The following is a 15,281-nucleotide window of genomic DNA, read 5'->3' as shown; positions in this document are numbered from 1 at the left end:
ACACAGTACCATGGCAATGCTGAAATAGGATAGCCAAGTCATCGAGACATATAATTACTGAAAGTACAGAAAATTAATGAATGTGGTTAAATAAAAAGTGAAATTTATTATGATTTTTCAGTTCAATAGTTTCAACAGTTCTTTGAAATACAAACTATATTTTAATTAACTTCAAAAGTTGGTCAATATTTTTGTTTCTGAGACTATGGTTACTGAATTTAATTAACTAGGTACAACATGCACTTTCAAAAACAAGAAAAAGTATTGTTTTACATTCTGGCAAACTTATTGTCCAGACTTCGCTAAAGTAGTATAGTATATAGGAGAATGGGACAGGGATCCTTTAACAGTTATTAATGACTTGGGGTACTGACTATGAAGTTGTAATTAAAATTCACGTTAAAATTATACCGTCCAAATCACTCAAAGACTGGAGAATTCAAAGGCTTACAAATTCAAAAATAGGACGTTGACGTTGTTATAGTTCTGGAAGCTGATGATGCAAAGTGAAGCTCTGCGGCAACAACTTTCCATAATTCAGAATAATGATATCTGCATATGCAAATATTCTTCTGTGGCCACTCCATACCGCATCCAGTGGTGCCTCTGCAGAGAATCATCCAGCGGTCGGTTAATGTAGTTAAATCTTGTATTGGGATACATTTTCGCTAGATGCCGTAGTTTTAGATTCAGTCAAGAAGAACGTACAAAAGTGACATTCAAAAGGAGTCGAAATCCCACATTCAGCCCCCACCGGTCAGGATTTCTAGTACGTTGTTCACGGCACTCTTGCCTGCGTCTCTCGAGATATTAGGAACTGCACGAATTATTACTCACATTCGACCTATTTTGACCTCGTTGACTGGCCTTAATACGCCAACGGTATAGTAGAGGACTTATAAACGGTAAAACTGGCGTTTGTGTAAATGATACCTAACAGTTTTGTGAATGTCAACAGCATAAAATCAACAAGTATGTCGCTGTATTCGTTAGGTTTTCTGAGAAATTACTATGCTTTGAAAGGTTGAGTGTGGATCTAATTGTCATCGTCATTAGTTTTAGCGTAACGTTTACAAAAGTCTTTTTTCGTTCATTAACCTCGAATATTAACAAAGTAGCTGAAAATGCTGGTGTAGTAACTGCCTAATCAATGGAGATCGAAAAGGGTGGACTGTTGGTATTAGTTGGTGTAGTCGGAAATTCTTGTACAGTGATAGGATGGAGTGGCACGAATAATACTGTAGAAATCCATACTGGTGAGAGATGAGTGTGGGGCGGAAGTGGGTGTGACGCTCACTTTTTTACGGCGTTCTCGAACAGTTCAAAAACCGAGACAACCACCGAAAACGTATCCCATTAAAAAATTCAACTACATTAAATTTCCTACAAAAAGGTCCTGCTCATTCTTTCTGCAGGGTTAATAGTTCGCGCTTAGCGAGCTGGAGCATACGAAAATTTTTCGCGTAGTTTATCAAGCCGGCTATGACAGTGAGGGTTGGAAAAGACAAAAGCGGTAGGGGCAGACGTGTCACCCGGTGTACATAAATTTTGGTTGTGCTTTTTACTTTTACCGTTGCGGTTCTATTTTCGTCATTTGAAATAAGAGTTCCTATGAAATTATGTAGAAAATTAGTTTGCGTGAAAGCTGTGGGAAAGAAAGATGTGTAACCGACCAAACGCAACAAAACGTGTTCTCAAGGATTTAGTGAATACCGAACATCAGTTTGTCAGTCCGTATTAAGGAAAATGCTGAACTACCAAAGCAGGGATTTCATATAACATACTTATCTCCTTGGTTATTTGAAACGAATAACAAAAAGAAAGTTACATTACGTAGGCGAAATGCTTCATATTACTGGACCAAATATGCATTTTAGATCATAGAAACATCTGAAAGTACTTTCCTGACGCTGTGTTATTTACGAAACCGCTGTAACATTTTCCATGTAAAACAACTGTTGCGTTTACGTGACAGAAAATAAGAAAAAGAAGCAGTTGTAAGCAGCAGTCTGCTGACGTTGTGGGGCATCTGACATGGCTTCACCGGGTGCAAAGCAGCGTACAGCGTAAGTTTGTAGCGCCATTTCCCCTTAATCTACCTGCACCACCAAGAGAGTGTACGTGACTACACACGAAACAAAGTTCCTGACATTGCCGGTGTTTCTGCTGCAAAGATATTACAAAACAGATTTAACACTTTGAGATAATATTTCTTGTATAACAAACGCACCTCTTGTATTTAGTTTATTACGATGTCTATACAATAGTGAAACTGATTATACATAATAATAGAAAAATACCTTCCTGGAAAAGAATAAAATAGTTCAACAGTATTAGTTTGCTATAGTGTCAGACAGTATTTTGTAGTGTCAAAATCTCGCTGAAATTTCAACGACTATCTGTTTGAAGACGCGAGACGAACTGAAGCAAGTACAGATTCCTCAAATCAACTTTACAGAAATAATGAAGCAGGTGTAAAGAAATTACAATGAATGCCCGATATATCTCGGATACGAATATGCCGTCGTGTGAGAGTCTCATCACAGTTTGCATGTAGCATTTCTGTCTTATCATTTACCCCTGCAATCTTAAGGCCCTGAAACTAATAACCGAAAGCGACAGGGATATCTACACTAAACCTTTGGTTTCTCCTGTTATCATTAAATCATAACTGTCACTGAACACAAACTTGAGTGTACGTTTCGCAGTTAAGCGCTGTGACACTGACAACAAAGTGACTACAGGTATGTAACAGAGCTTGATAATTGTTGAAATGAGCACAACCATAATTTATTGTTCATTCGTAGTCTAGATTTCTGTGGGCTTGGCCGGCCGGTGTGGCCGAGCGGTTCTAGGCGCTATAGTCTGGAACCGCGTGACCGCTACGATCGCAGGTTCTAATCTTGCCTGGGGCATGGATGTGTGTGATGTCCTTAGGTTAGTTAGGTTTAAGTAGTGCTACGTTCTAGGGGACTGATGAGCTTAGAAGTTAACTCCTAAAGTGCTCAGAGCCATTTGAACCATTTTGTGGGCTTGTTGTGTAGCTGCAGAAACGAAAAGAATAGTCTGTGTGTGAAAAAGAAAAAAATTATAGATCATTGGCAATATGATGATACAAACGTAAGTTTATCACGTGAGTGTGGAGTACTTAAAGACAATCAGGGACCGGATGAAAGACGAAAATACACTCCTGGAAATTGAAATAAGAACACTGTGAATTCATTGTCCCAGGAATGGGAAACTTTATTGACACATTCCTGGGGTCAGATACATCACATGATCACACTGACAGAACCACAGTCACATAGACACAGGCAACAGAGCATGCACAATGTCGGCACTAGTACAGTGTATATCCACCTTTCGCAGCAATGCAGGCTGCTATTCTCCCATGGAGACGATCGTAGAGATGCTGGCTGTAGTCCTGTGGAACGGCTTGCCATGCCATTTCCACCTGGCGCCTCAGTTGGACCAGCGTTCGTGCTGGACGTGCAGACCGCGTGAGACGACGCTTCATCCAGTCCCAAACATGCTCAATGGGGGACAGATCCGGAGATCTTGCTGGCCAGGGTAGTTGACTTACACCTTCTAGAGCACGTTGGGTGGCACGGGATACATGCGGACGTGCATTGTCCTGTTGGAACAGCAAGTTCTCTTGCCGGTCTAGGAATGGTAGAACGATGGGTTCGATGACGGTTTGGATGTACCGTGCACTATTCAGTGTCCCCTCGACGATCACCAGTGGTGTCCGGCCAGTGTAGGAGATTGCTCCCCACACCATGATGCCGGGTGTTGGTCCTGTGTGCCTCGGTCGTATGCAGTCCTGATTGTGGCGCTCACCTGCACGGTGCCAAATACGCGTACGACCATCATTGGCACCAAGGCAGAAGCGACTCTCATCGCTGAAGACGACACGTCTCCATTCGTCCCTCCATTCACGCCTGTCGCGACACCACTGGTGGCGGGCTGCACGATGTTGGGGCGTGAGCGGAAGACGCCATAACGGTGTGCGGGACCGTAGCCCAGCTTCATGGAGACGGTTGCGAATGGTCCTCGCCGATACCCCAGGAGCAACAGTGTCCCTAATTTGCTGGGAAGTGGCGGTGCGGTCCCCTACGGCACTGCGTAGGATCCTACGGTCTTGGCGTGCATCCGTGCGTCGCTGCGGTCCGGTCCCAGGTCGACGGGCACGTGCACCTTCCGCCGACCACTGGCGACAACATCGATGTACTGTGGAGACCTCACGCCCCACGTGTTGAGCAATTCGGCGGTACGTCCATCCGGCCTCCCGCATGCCCACTATACGCCCTCGCTCAAAGTCCGTCAACTGCACATACGGTTCACGTCCACGCTGTCGCGGCATGCTACCAGTGTTAAAGACTGCGATGGAGCTCCGTATGCCACGGCAAACTGGCTGACACTGACGGCGGCGGTGCACAAATGCTGCGCAGCTAGCGCCATTCGACGGCCAACACCGCGGTTCCTGGTGTGTCCGCTGTGCCGTGCGTGTGATCATTGCTTGTACAGCCCTCTCGCAGTGTCCGGAGCAAGTATGGTGTGTCTGACACACCGGTGTCAATGTGTTCTTTTTTCCATTTCCAGGAGTGTATATCTAGAAGTCTTGTAAACAAAGTTGAAAGTTGCCTGGAAATGGATAAGAAAAGGATGAATGTGATGAATATTATCAAAAGCGTTTATTTATTTATTTTTTTAATAAAAGAAAGTACTCGCACATCCCGATTCAAATAGAAAAGCTCAATTATAAAATTTCATTCTGGGGTTGGAATGGCACCCATGGAATTTTCCAAACAAGCATTAAAGGAGAAGCAAGGCCTCCAATGCTGAATCTGCTTCATAGTTTGCTGAAAGTCTACACAAAGTAACGGTACACGAAAAACGAAATAACCCTCAAGAGTGTATTTGTGATGTAATGGCTCTTTTTTGTCGTCTGCTTCCAATCAGAACTCTCAATGTAAAAGTATTAGCAAATGAGGTGGGTTTCATAATGAATAACGACAGAATTACAAATAAATCTCTAGGGAGACGGGAAAGTACAGACCTTTGATAACAAAAGCACGTAAAAAAGTCACCATTACCGTTCGATTACAAGTATTCAAGAAATGCTTGGATGACCTGTGATATCTTCATAAAGTGGTTTCAGAAAGAGTTTGTTTCGCCGGTGAGGAAGCGCTGTGATCCCTTAAGCTGAGAGTAGAAGCTCTACTGTCCCTTGGTCACTGTACATCTCAGCCACCTGTTGGTGTGTTGCAGTCACAAGATGAAAAAATTAAGTCTTTGTTTTGCCTAAAAATGCAACACTATTAATTCAATCGCTGGATAAAGTCATCAAACGAGTATTTAAAGTTGCTTTTCACCATGAAGTTGTCACTGTAACAGCAAATGCAGGTGAGGAAATCGATTTCGTACTGAAATCAGTACTGAGCTAAGTGACGCAGTGATTAGCACACTGGACTCGCTTTCCAGAGGACTACAGCTCAATCCCACCTTTATATTTCCCTTGATTTCTGGCTTGAGGCAAATGCCAGGATGGTTCCTTTGAAAGGCCATGTTCGATTTCCTTTCCCATCATTCGACAATCCGAGCTTGGGCTCCATCTCTAATGACTTCGTTGTCGAAGGGGCGTAATACACTAATCTTTCCCTTCTCCTCGAAATCTGTACATCTGTAGCGTATTCAACAGGCATGGCGTGGCAAAGCAGCTACAAGTGTTGTATTGTAGGAAATGCAACAGATGAAAAGTTTAGTGACACAGGTTTCAACAGCAGTGACATCAAGCCAACATTTTATATTTTGTATTTCAATATTGACGTTAAAGACTTCAACCGTTTGTCATCCGTCGGCAACGAGGAACCGATTTCAGAGATCATAGATGAATAAGGCATTATATCTGCTGAACGAATGAGAGTATAAAAGGTCGAAGGAGAGGATGATGATGATGAAGAAGAAGAAGAAGGATAAGGCATAAAAAATGTTTCCAGTACACATAAGTTATTGGAAAATGCAGTCAAATGGGCTACATGGATTAACAGAAAAAGTGAACCAAACCATATTCCATTGTTGCATGTGATGAACATAAAACAACATGCTGTCTTCTTTAAGACACTGGAAAGTGAACCTACATTAGCTGGCGGATAGTGGTGAGAAAAGCAGTGTGCGCTGTACATCTAGTCAGTTACAGAATTTTATTTGGAACAGTGTTACTGTTTGATCGGCGTCTAGTAAGGCTCATCCAATTACTGTATCTGTTACGTTTTTATAAATATTTTATCTCTACAGGTCTTTAGCTGCAACAGATGAAGAGAGTAGTGACAAAGACTTCAAAAGCAGTGACAATCAGTCATCACGTGATGTTCTGCAATATAATACTGATTTCCAACACTGAAACTATTGGGCAGTCATCGACGACGACAAACCGAAGCATTATGTGCTTTTGTAAGCACCGAGTGTACATTACTTAAAACAAATATGAAATTCATTCAGCATTGACGGTCAGTTTTTTGCGCTGAGTTGGAGAGCAGCAAATGGAGGATATAGCCACCGATATTCGAGCAGTTTGCGGGATTTTATTCCGGGATCTACTGCACCCATACTCCTACACCATCGAACTCTCCGACAGCACGAACGCGACACATTCAAGTACAGTCCATCCCTCGGATTCCTCGATGCACTATAAATCTGATGTAAATTGGCAAGATAACAGAAGCGCTTTCTGTAGGCAAGGCTCATTCGCAATACTGCGCAAGAGTAAAGGATGTCGCCCGGCAACAGCATTGTATCTAATTTCTACTGTACTAAGGAGATCCAAGATAAAATCAATACTATATGACCTCAACGCTCAGTAACAGTTTTGGCTGTTGGCGAATGCAAGGAAACACTGAAAGCAAGCATTATATACGCCTAATGTCGTTGAGAGATCAAACCAATCATGCGGAGAAATTGAGAGACAGCAGTGATCGAGTAGTGAGGAGAGGTGCTTGCCTGTCGTTGGGTTTAAAGAATGCGAAACGAAATTAAGACGAAGAAATTATTAAAGTGAGAACGTAATGAACACCAACCAGTGTTTATATAATTACCAGTCGACTAGACAGGTGTTATCAACTCCAGATTTCAATAAATTTATTCGTGAAATTCTGTGAATTTTTGAAAAGCTATTGGAAATGAGTGAACAATGTAAAAATGAGGAAAATACCTATTTTGAGTGATCATTGTATCTGTTAATAACTGCGGCCATATACGAGGGACACTCCAATAGAAATGCACACTATTTTTGTAAAAATAAAGTTTTCATTCTGCATGTGTGAAAGTTTTACAGTGTGTAGATACATCCTTCCCACTTGTTTTCAAACTTAGTTCAACCTGTTCCCGTGAGTGGCGCCATCACAGCATGTCTTCAAGATGGCTGCTACACTTGACGTTCGTCAGAAGCAACGTGCTCTCATATAATTCCTGTGCTGTGAAAACGAGCCAGTGGGAAACATCTACAAGAGGTAGAAAATGGTGTATGACGATGCTGCTGTCGATCGCAGCGGAGTTAGTCGGTGGGCAAGCAGGTTACGTGATGAAAGCTGGCACGGAAATATTGAGGATTGTCCTCGCGGCCGGCCGCGGTGGCTGAGAGGTTCTAGGCGCTACAGTCTGGAACCGCGCGACCGCTACGGTCACAGGTTCGAATCCTGCCTCGGGCATAGATGTGTGTGATGTCCTTAGGTTAATTAGGTTTAAGTAGTTCTAAGTTCTAGGGAACTGATGACCTTAGAAGTTAAGTCCCATAGTGCTCAGAGCCATTTGAACCCATAGTTCTCAGAGCCATCTGAACCATTTTTTGTCCTCGCAGCGGCAGACATCGTACTGCACACACTCCAGACAATGTGCAGAGAGTTAACGATTTGGTGATTGCTGACATACGCATCACAGTCAACGAATTGTCACGCTACGTTGGGATAGGGGAAGGAAGTGTCGGCAGAATACTGAATGTGTTGGCGTTAAAAACGGTTTGTGCAAGGTGAGTTCTCCGGATGTTGACAGTGGCTCACGAAGAAACAAGAAAAACGGTATGCAGCGAACTTTTGGAACAGTACAAGAACGGTGGAGATCAATTTCTTGGAAGAATTGTGACAGGTGATGAAACATGGCTCCATCATCTTTCACCAGAGACGAAGACGCAATCAGTGGAGTGGCATCATGCAAATTCACCAAGGAAAAAAATTCAAAACCACACCTTCTGCTGGAGAAGATATGGCTATGGTGTTTTTCGATCCCGAAGGACTCTTGCTTATGGACATCATGCCAAGTGGATCCACCATAAATTCTGATGCATATGTGACGACACTGAAGAAATTTCAAGCTAGACTGAGTCGTGTTCGACCACATCGGCAAAAGCAGGATGTTTTGCTGTTACACGACAATTCATGGCCACGTGTCACTCAAAAAACGATGGAAGCGATCACAAAACTCGGATAAACAACACTGAAACACCCGCCTTACAGTCCTGACTTGGCTCCATATGACTATCATCTCTTTGGGAAACTGAAAGACTCTCTTCGTGGAACAAGGTTTGAAGATGATGACTCCCTTGTGCACGCTGCCAAACAGTGGCTCCAACAGTTTGGTCCAGAATTTTACCGTGCGGGTTTACAGGCGCTGGTTCCAAGATGGCGTAAGGTAGTTGAGAAGGATGGAAATTATGTGGAGAAATGAAAATATTGTTCCTAAAGGATGTATCTACACAATGTAAAACTTTCAAACACGTAGAATAAAAGATGCATTTAGAAAAAAATAGCGTGCATTTCTTTTGGAGTGACCCTCGTATAAGACAAATAGCCTATATTCATAAGAACGCCAGTGGAAAATTTTACATGCTATGTGAATTCTATCCGACTTACAACGCTGAAATGCTGGAAACGCGTGATGCGCCTGGAATATGATCGACTTGGAATCATGAGGTTTTGTTTTAAAATTTGTCTTAACTGATTTAAGTCACGATTTTATGTCAAACGAATGATTTATTTTCTTCCATTGCATTTGAGCTCAAAGAATTTCAAGGTGTTTTATTTACATTTTGATTTCGATTGCAAGATCGATGTTCAAGTAAACAATCAGAGGAGATAAATGCTTTGTTTAGATTGGTTTTCTGTGTCGTCATAGTGACGTAGTAGCAAAGAAAAATTAGAATAGGAATAAAAATAAAATAACTACATTTATTGGACAGATGACGAAACAATACGAAAGTAAAGCAAAATGTAGTTTTATTTTAATTTAGGCCGGAATGCGTTTTTCCAGATTTTTCTACAGATCTTCCACATTGTTTTTCAACTGAAAACTTTTAGCTGAGTTATTTCCATTCCGTGAGTATAACGAACAGAACAGAAAAATTATGATTTTTGCAGTCTGTCCAAATTTCCTTCGCAGAACTTGTGTTTTGTGATGCTGCAATTTCGCAAGTGGTTTTCTGGCAATTAACATCCAGTGTGACAGAAATTGTAAGAAAATTCCCGCCTGTGGATTTTGTCGTGTGGTAGAGCTATATCTATATCGATGCCTATCTTGCATGTCCTTTCCATTCCCAGCCCTTTAAATAGCGCATAAAGAACAAAAAACGAATTTTTACTTTTCTTTTGTATTCTGTTTCACGACACAGTAACCATATCGATTACATTCGCTTGTGGTCTTAACATGCAGTCACATGTATAGTGTTAATGAAATCTGTTTGACAGTTACATTGGAACTATGATATAAACTACCGACAACAGCTCAATGAATTGCAAAATGATACCCTTCTGTAAGATATCCATCAGCAGAATGAAAAGATTTGGGCGTGACTGGCGTTACTAGAAAGCACACTAAAATTTCGTGTCATGCGGGAAGATAAGCAATTTTATGAATACAGTATTTAAAGATTCTTCCCAGTGCGAGACATTAATTTCTAATCTACTATGTGGATGTGTTTAGCATCGTATACAGTATTGTGACAAATTAACCTGTATTTATACTTCAAAGATAAAATTCTACGTTGTATCTGTACTACTTTATTTTGAATAGAGTACAGTACATTATATATGGGCTAGAGTAACTTAAAATTTTACTTTAGGTGAACTATAAACACGCCTGAAACTGGCTTCTCTCGTAGGACTACGTTAAAATCCACGTGCCACTCGCAATGATGTAGTGCAGGAAAAGCAATAATGTAGCCAGCATTTTAATCAACTATTAAGTTTCAACTACATGCTATATACAGAATGAACCTCGCAGAGACAGATAGAAAACAAAAAACGCAGACTGTTGTAGAAAGCTGTATTTGTGTGGCATATTGATAACTTAATGACTTTCGGATCGTCTTTAATACAGGAATACTTAGCAATCAGGCAGTGGGTGATCTGACATAGCCTTTCCTTTTTTTGTCTGCAATGCCAAGTTCAGGTATACACTTGTCATGCATTCCTATTTATCAGATATCCATGTGAAGTCACTGAAGATGTGTGCGAAGAAGATATTCACCGTTTCTCAACTGGAGGCAAGCACACATAGTCAAAAAGACACTACTCTCACTATAACAATTAAAAGACCGAAATTAGCGAACATTTAGCTGCAAATTAGGTTTGTATTCTCAACGACGCTGAGATACAGTAATAGAATAGGAAGGGCGAATATTGCATGCATAATTGTTTTATTGTAAGACAATTAAAATTTAGTGAATAGAGGCACGTGAAAGACTGCAGTAACCTGCGGTGTGTGATTCTGTGAAACCTATCAAAGTAATGGATCTACCTAGACTCCGCCGCACTCTCCTTAAGACTCAATGTTAACGGCAAATTGCGCAACGGAATTGCTATCTTGGAATGGCCTAATACAGTACCAGAAGATGGGAAATTGCAATAATCCTGTTGTATATAGAATTGAAGGGGACTATGTGCTCAAATATAAACCGATTATTTATTGTATTAACCAACTACAAAGGATTGGCATCAACATTCCAATAAGATATGGAAGTTGCGTGACGCCTACCGTATCGTTGCTGCCCATTAAATCAATGCTCCAATACCACCCAACGTTTACTTTAGAAACACCAGTGGAGGACTGAATACCACATCAAACGATAATATGGCATGAATCGGGTTTAGCGGAGGTGTGGCAACGGTACACTTCCTATGTAAACATTAACCCCATCTATTAAGCTGTGATGCTTTATACTGTCACCAGCGTGTATGGTAGTGAGTAGGAGGACTATGGAGATGTAGAATCTGGCTCGTCAGGACTTGGACACGTCCAAGCGCCACGACGTCTCGAACCAGCCACCTGTTTCCATCCACCACCAGAATAGGAGTGTCCCTTTTTCTTCCATCAGCTCCTGACTCGGTATTTTGCGCCAGTGTGGCCGCAAACGCCAATCTGGAAAAATGTAACTCGTTTTCCGCCAATTGCGTGTCAATATCATGTTTAAAAAATCCCCACCCCGGAATGTCGTCAGTCACTGGGCGATCAGATCACAGCTTCCTCGCTGTTTTATCCCAGAAATTCCCGTCTGATGTCAGCCGGCGATGGGTGAATCAGTGTCTAGTTTAAGAATTCCAAATTTCCCGAGCTTAAACCAAATTTCAAGACTTCTACTTTTGCGCCCATTAATTGCGGTGTCGCAACAAACGCTTCAAATTGTTCCCATCGGCTATCTCAGTAGGCGAATTGTGCCACAGGTGCTAACCCCGACTTAGTGAAAAGGACCAGTAGGTTCCGTTAGCTTCCTTCGGTGGCCATTTGACGAACGCAACCTGAGTGTCCATGACAAACCAGTCACATTCAGAGCAGGGTGCGAGTTGTGCATTTCTCACACATTCACAGGCTGGAACTATTAGGCACTTTACCAACGACAACTATCGCCGGTCATGACAAGGGGCAGATAAATTTAGTATAAATGGAAGGAGGCTTGACAGAGAGCTTTAGCCTTATACAATCTCCCACTTACAATAGAACTCTGAGCGGGAGTTGTCCTACTGAACCACTGTCGTGGTCCTACCAGTATTTTTCAAAAAAAAAAAAAAAAAAAAAAAAAAAAAAAAAAAAAAAAAAAAAAAAAAAAAAAGAAGAAAGAGAAAAAGAAAACTACCAACCATCAAGACTGGTCATGGTACCCATGTAAAACACTGAAATGTTCAGCAGTGAATGGGGTAACAGGGATGAAAGCACAATAAACACTCCACCTTCTGCCACAGGACAGCCCTCTCCTGCACTTAATTGAAATAAATATAAACGGACCTAAAGTTGATGGTACACATTATCTGCACCAGAAAACATAAGAAGTACAAAAATATCAACGTAACCACGAATGGCTGCTAATACAATTTCTAATTGCTTAGAGTTACAGTTTAACACAAAGTTATCAGCTAGGATTCTGGCCTCATTTCATGTTTACTTATCTGCAAATACGTGTACAGTGTATGAAGGTGGCACAAGCTCTACTGATACGAATTCACAATTGAAACTATTCTTGTTTAATTAAGTTACAATTTCTGCCTCTTTGAAAGAGAAGACCGATTGAAAAATTTTCTTATGGGCTGTAAGGTCTATTGCTTACCGAAACACGTGATACATATGATCTAATGTCACTGGATTGATAAGCATAAAGAATGATTTGGTTGTTAGATTGGTTACACAAACATGATGAACAAGTCTTGGAAAATGAAGTTAGAGGTGAACAAAATCGGTTTGTTTTAAGTGCATTACTGAGTGAAATGTGATACAAGTCACATCATGTGGAGTTAAGATGTGAAAATATAAATGAAGTCAGGCAAGTTATCTAGCATCTAACAGTGAAATATCGCAGTTGTGACTATGATTGTTCACATGATATGAGGTAGGTAAATAAAACATTATTAAACTAATATTGTAAAGACATCGTAGGTTACATCAAATGGCTCTGAGCACTATGCGACTTAACTTCTGAGGTCATCAGTCGCCTAGAACGTAGAACTAATTAAACCTAACTAACCTAAGGACATCACACACATCCATGCCCGAGGCAGGATTCGAACCTGCGACCGTAGCGGTCGCCCGGCTCCAGACTGCAGCGCCTAGAACCGCAAGGCCACTCCGGCCGGCCGTAGGTTACATCCAACCATACAGAGAACATGCAATACTAAAGCAAATACTGAAGCAAATTATTTTTTACAATATAGATATGAAATGGTCACATTGCCTGCTGCCTTTACCAGGAGTGGTATCTTCAACCTAAACCACCCCACGTGTGGGCTACAGAAAATCCTCGTGGTATGGTGGCAGCAAACCATCAGCACCAGTTTAACCAACCGGCCTTAGTGTGTGGGCGGTGATTATTGGCGAGCGACTTGCGAAACCACATACTTTCAATATTCGTCTCGAGCGAGGCATGTCTGCACTTCCTACAAGTGACGCTGCATAACCTGCTTTAGACGTGCCTTTAGCAGCAGGAAAGGTAATGTGTCTACTGCATGATTGTGCTCAGGAAGGTATTTTCCGTATACAAGTATTGCCAAAATGACAACCCTTCGGCACTCGCTGCTCAGGATCTCTATCCAATCGTACCTGTCAAATTGCGAGAAATCAAGACACACAGATCTAATTGGGTCCCTCCCCAGAACTAGGTCTGGCTTCTGTTTTATAATAATGGTGACGGAACTGACGTGCAAGTTTGTAACACTGACGCTAGTGCGTAAGGAGACAGGACAGATGGTCTGCGAAGTACTATGCAAAGACTTCCTCCAACAGGTAGGACACATCGACAAGGTCATATCAGACAATGTCCTGCAGTTCAAATCCCAGAAGTGGAAAAACACCTTCGGACTAAGCAAAAGCACACCAGTCTTCAAATCAGCTTATCAATCAGCATCACATTGCGCGAAACAGCACACGTCCTGCGACCTCTGTATTAAGGACATACAAGATGTGATGGAGGAGTCAGCACATTGAACGACATTGTTGCTCAAAAAAATGGCTCTGAGCACTATGGGACTTAACATCTACGGTCATCAGTCCCCTATAACTTAGAACTACTTAAACCTAACTAACCTAAGGACATCACGCCCGCATCTCGTGGTCGTGCGGTAGCATTCTCGCTTCCCACGCCCGGGTTCCCGGGTTCGATTCCCGGCGGGGTCAGGGATTTTCTCTGCCTCGTGATGGCTGGGTGTTGTGTGCTGTCCTTAGGTTAGTTAGGTTTAAGTAGTTCTAAGTTCTAGGGGACTTATGACCACAGCAGTTGAGTCCCATAGTGCTCAGAGCCATTTACTATTTACTAAGGACATCACACACATCCATGCCCGAGGCAGGATTCGAACCTGCGACCGCAGCAGTTGCGCGGCTCTGGACTGAGCGCCTAGAACCGCTAGACCACCGCGGCCGGTGACATTGTTGCCTCCCCCCACCGTACTCAAGAACTAACATCTACCGGGTAAACTGACGGCGATTGTGGATCATCCACCCACAGCGCGACAACGTCATTCCGAGGTAGTGGACCGAGTATCGCGCATATTCCGGGAGGTGGCCCTCAAAAAAGCAATGATTTGGCAGTATCAGGATGAGTAAAATATTGCTGAAATCCTCCCGCCTTTTCAATCGACAAAAACGTAAATGCCACAAATTTTTCCCGGCATGCAATGGTCCTTTATGCTCCAGACGGTTTGCATATCCGAAGGTGTATGAACTGGAGACAATGAAGACAAGGAAACCCTTGGGAATTCTCCACAACAACCAACTAAAACCAATCATCGAGTAGTATAGCATTAGACTGTAGAAATATACAGTTTACCGTAGTAACGGTAAGTAGTTAATTTAGTGATTTTCATTGTTGTATAAGGAATTGCGTCAGTGGATTATTGTTAGATAATCGGCGTAAATAGAGTTGTGTGGAGAAAAGGAAAAAAAAATGGATGGTCAGCTTATCTGTCTACATGCAAGAGCAGGGCAGAAGGTAATGGAAATATTGATGGCTAAGTTCAAAAATGGTTCGAATGGCTCTGAGCACTATGGGACTTAACATCTGAGATCATCAGTACCCTAAACCTTAGAACTACTTAAACCTAACTAACCTAAGGACATCACACACATCTATGCCCGAGGCAGGATTCGAACCTGCGTCCGTAGCAGTCGCGCGGTTCCGGACTGAAGCGCCTAGAACCGCTCGGCTACCGCGTCCGGCAATTCCAGTAACAGTCCACTGCTTTGTACAACGGCTTAGGTTAAGACATTTACTAACCAGATCCTAACACACACTCTATTTAGATTCCTCCAGAACA

The sequence above is a fragment of the Schistocerca piceifrons genome, chromosome 7 (assembly GCF_021461385.2).
Source record: "Schistocerca piceifrons isolate TAMUIC-IGC-003096 chromosome 7, iqSchPice1.1, whole genome shotgun sequence".
In the NCBI taxonomy this organism is placed as follows: Eukaryota; Metazoa; Arthropoda; class Insecta; order Orthoptera; family Acrididae; genus Schistocerca; species Schistocerca piceifrons.
This window is presented reverse-complemented; position numbering follows the sequence as displayed.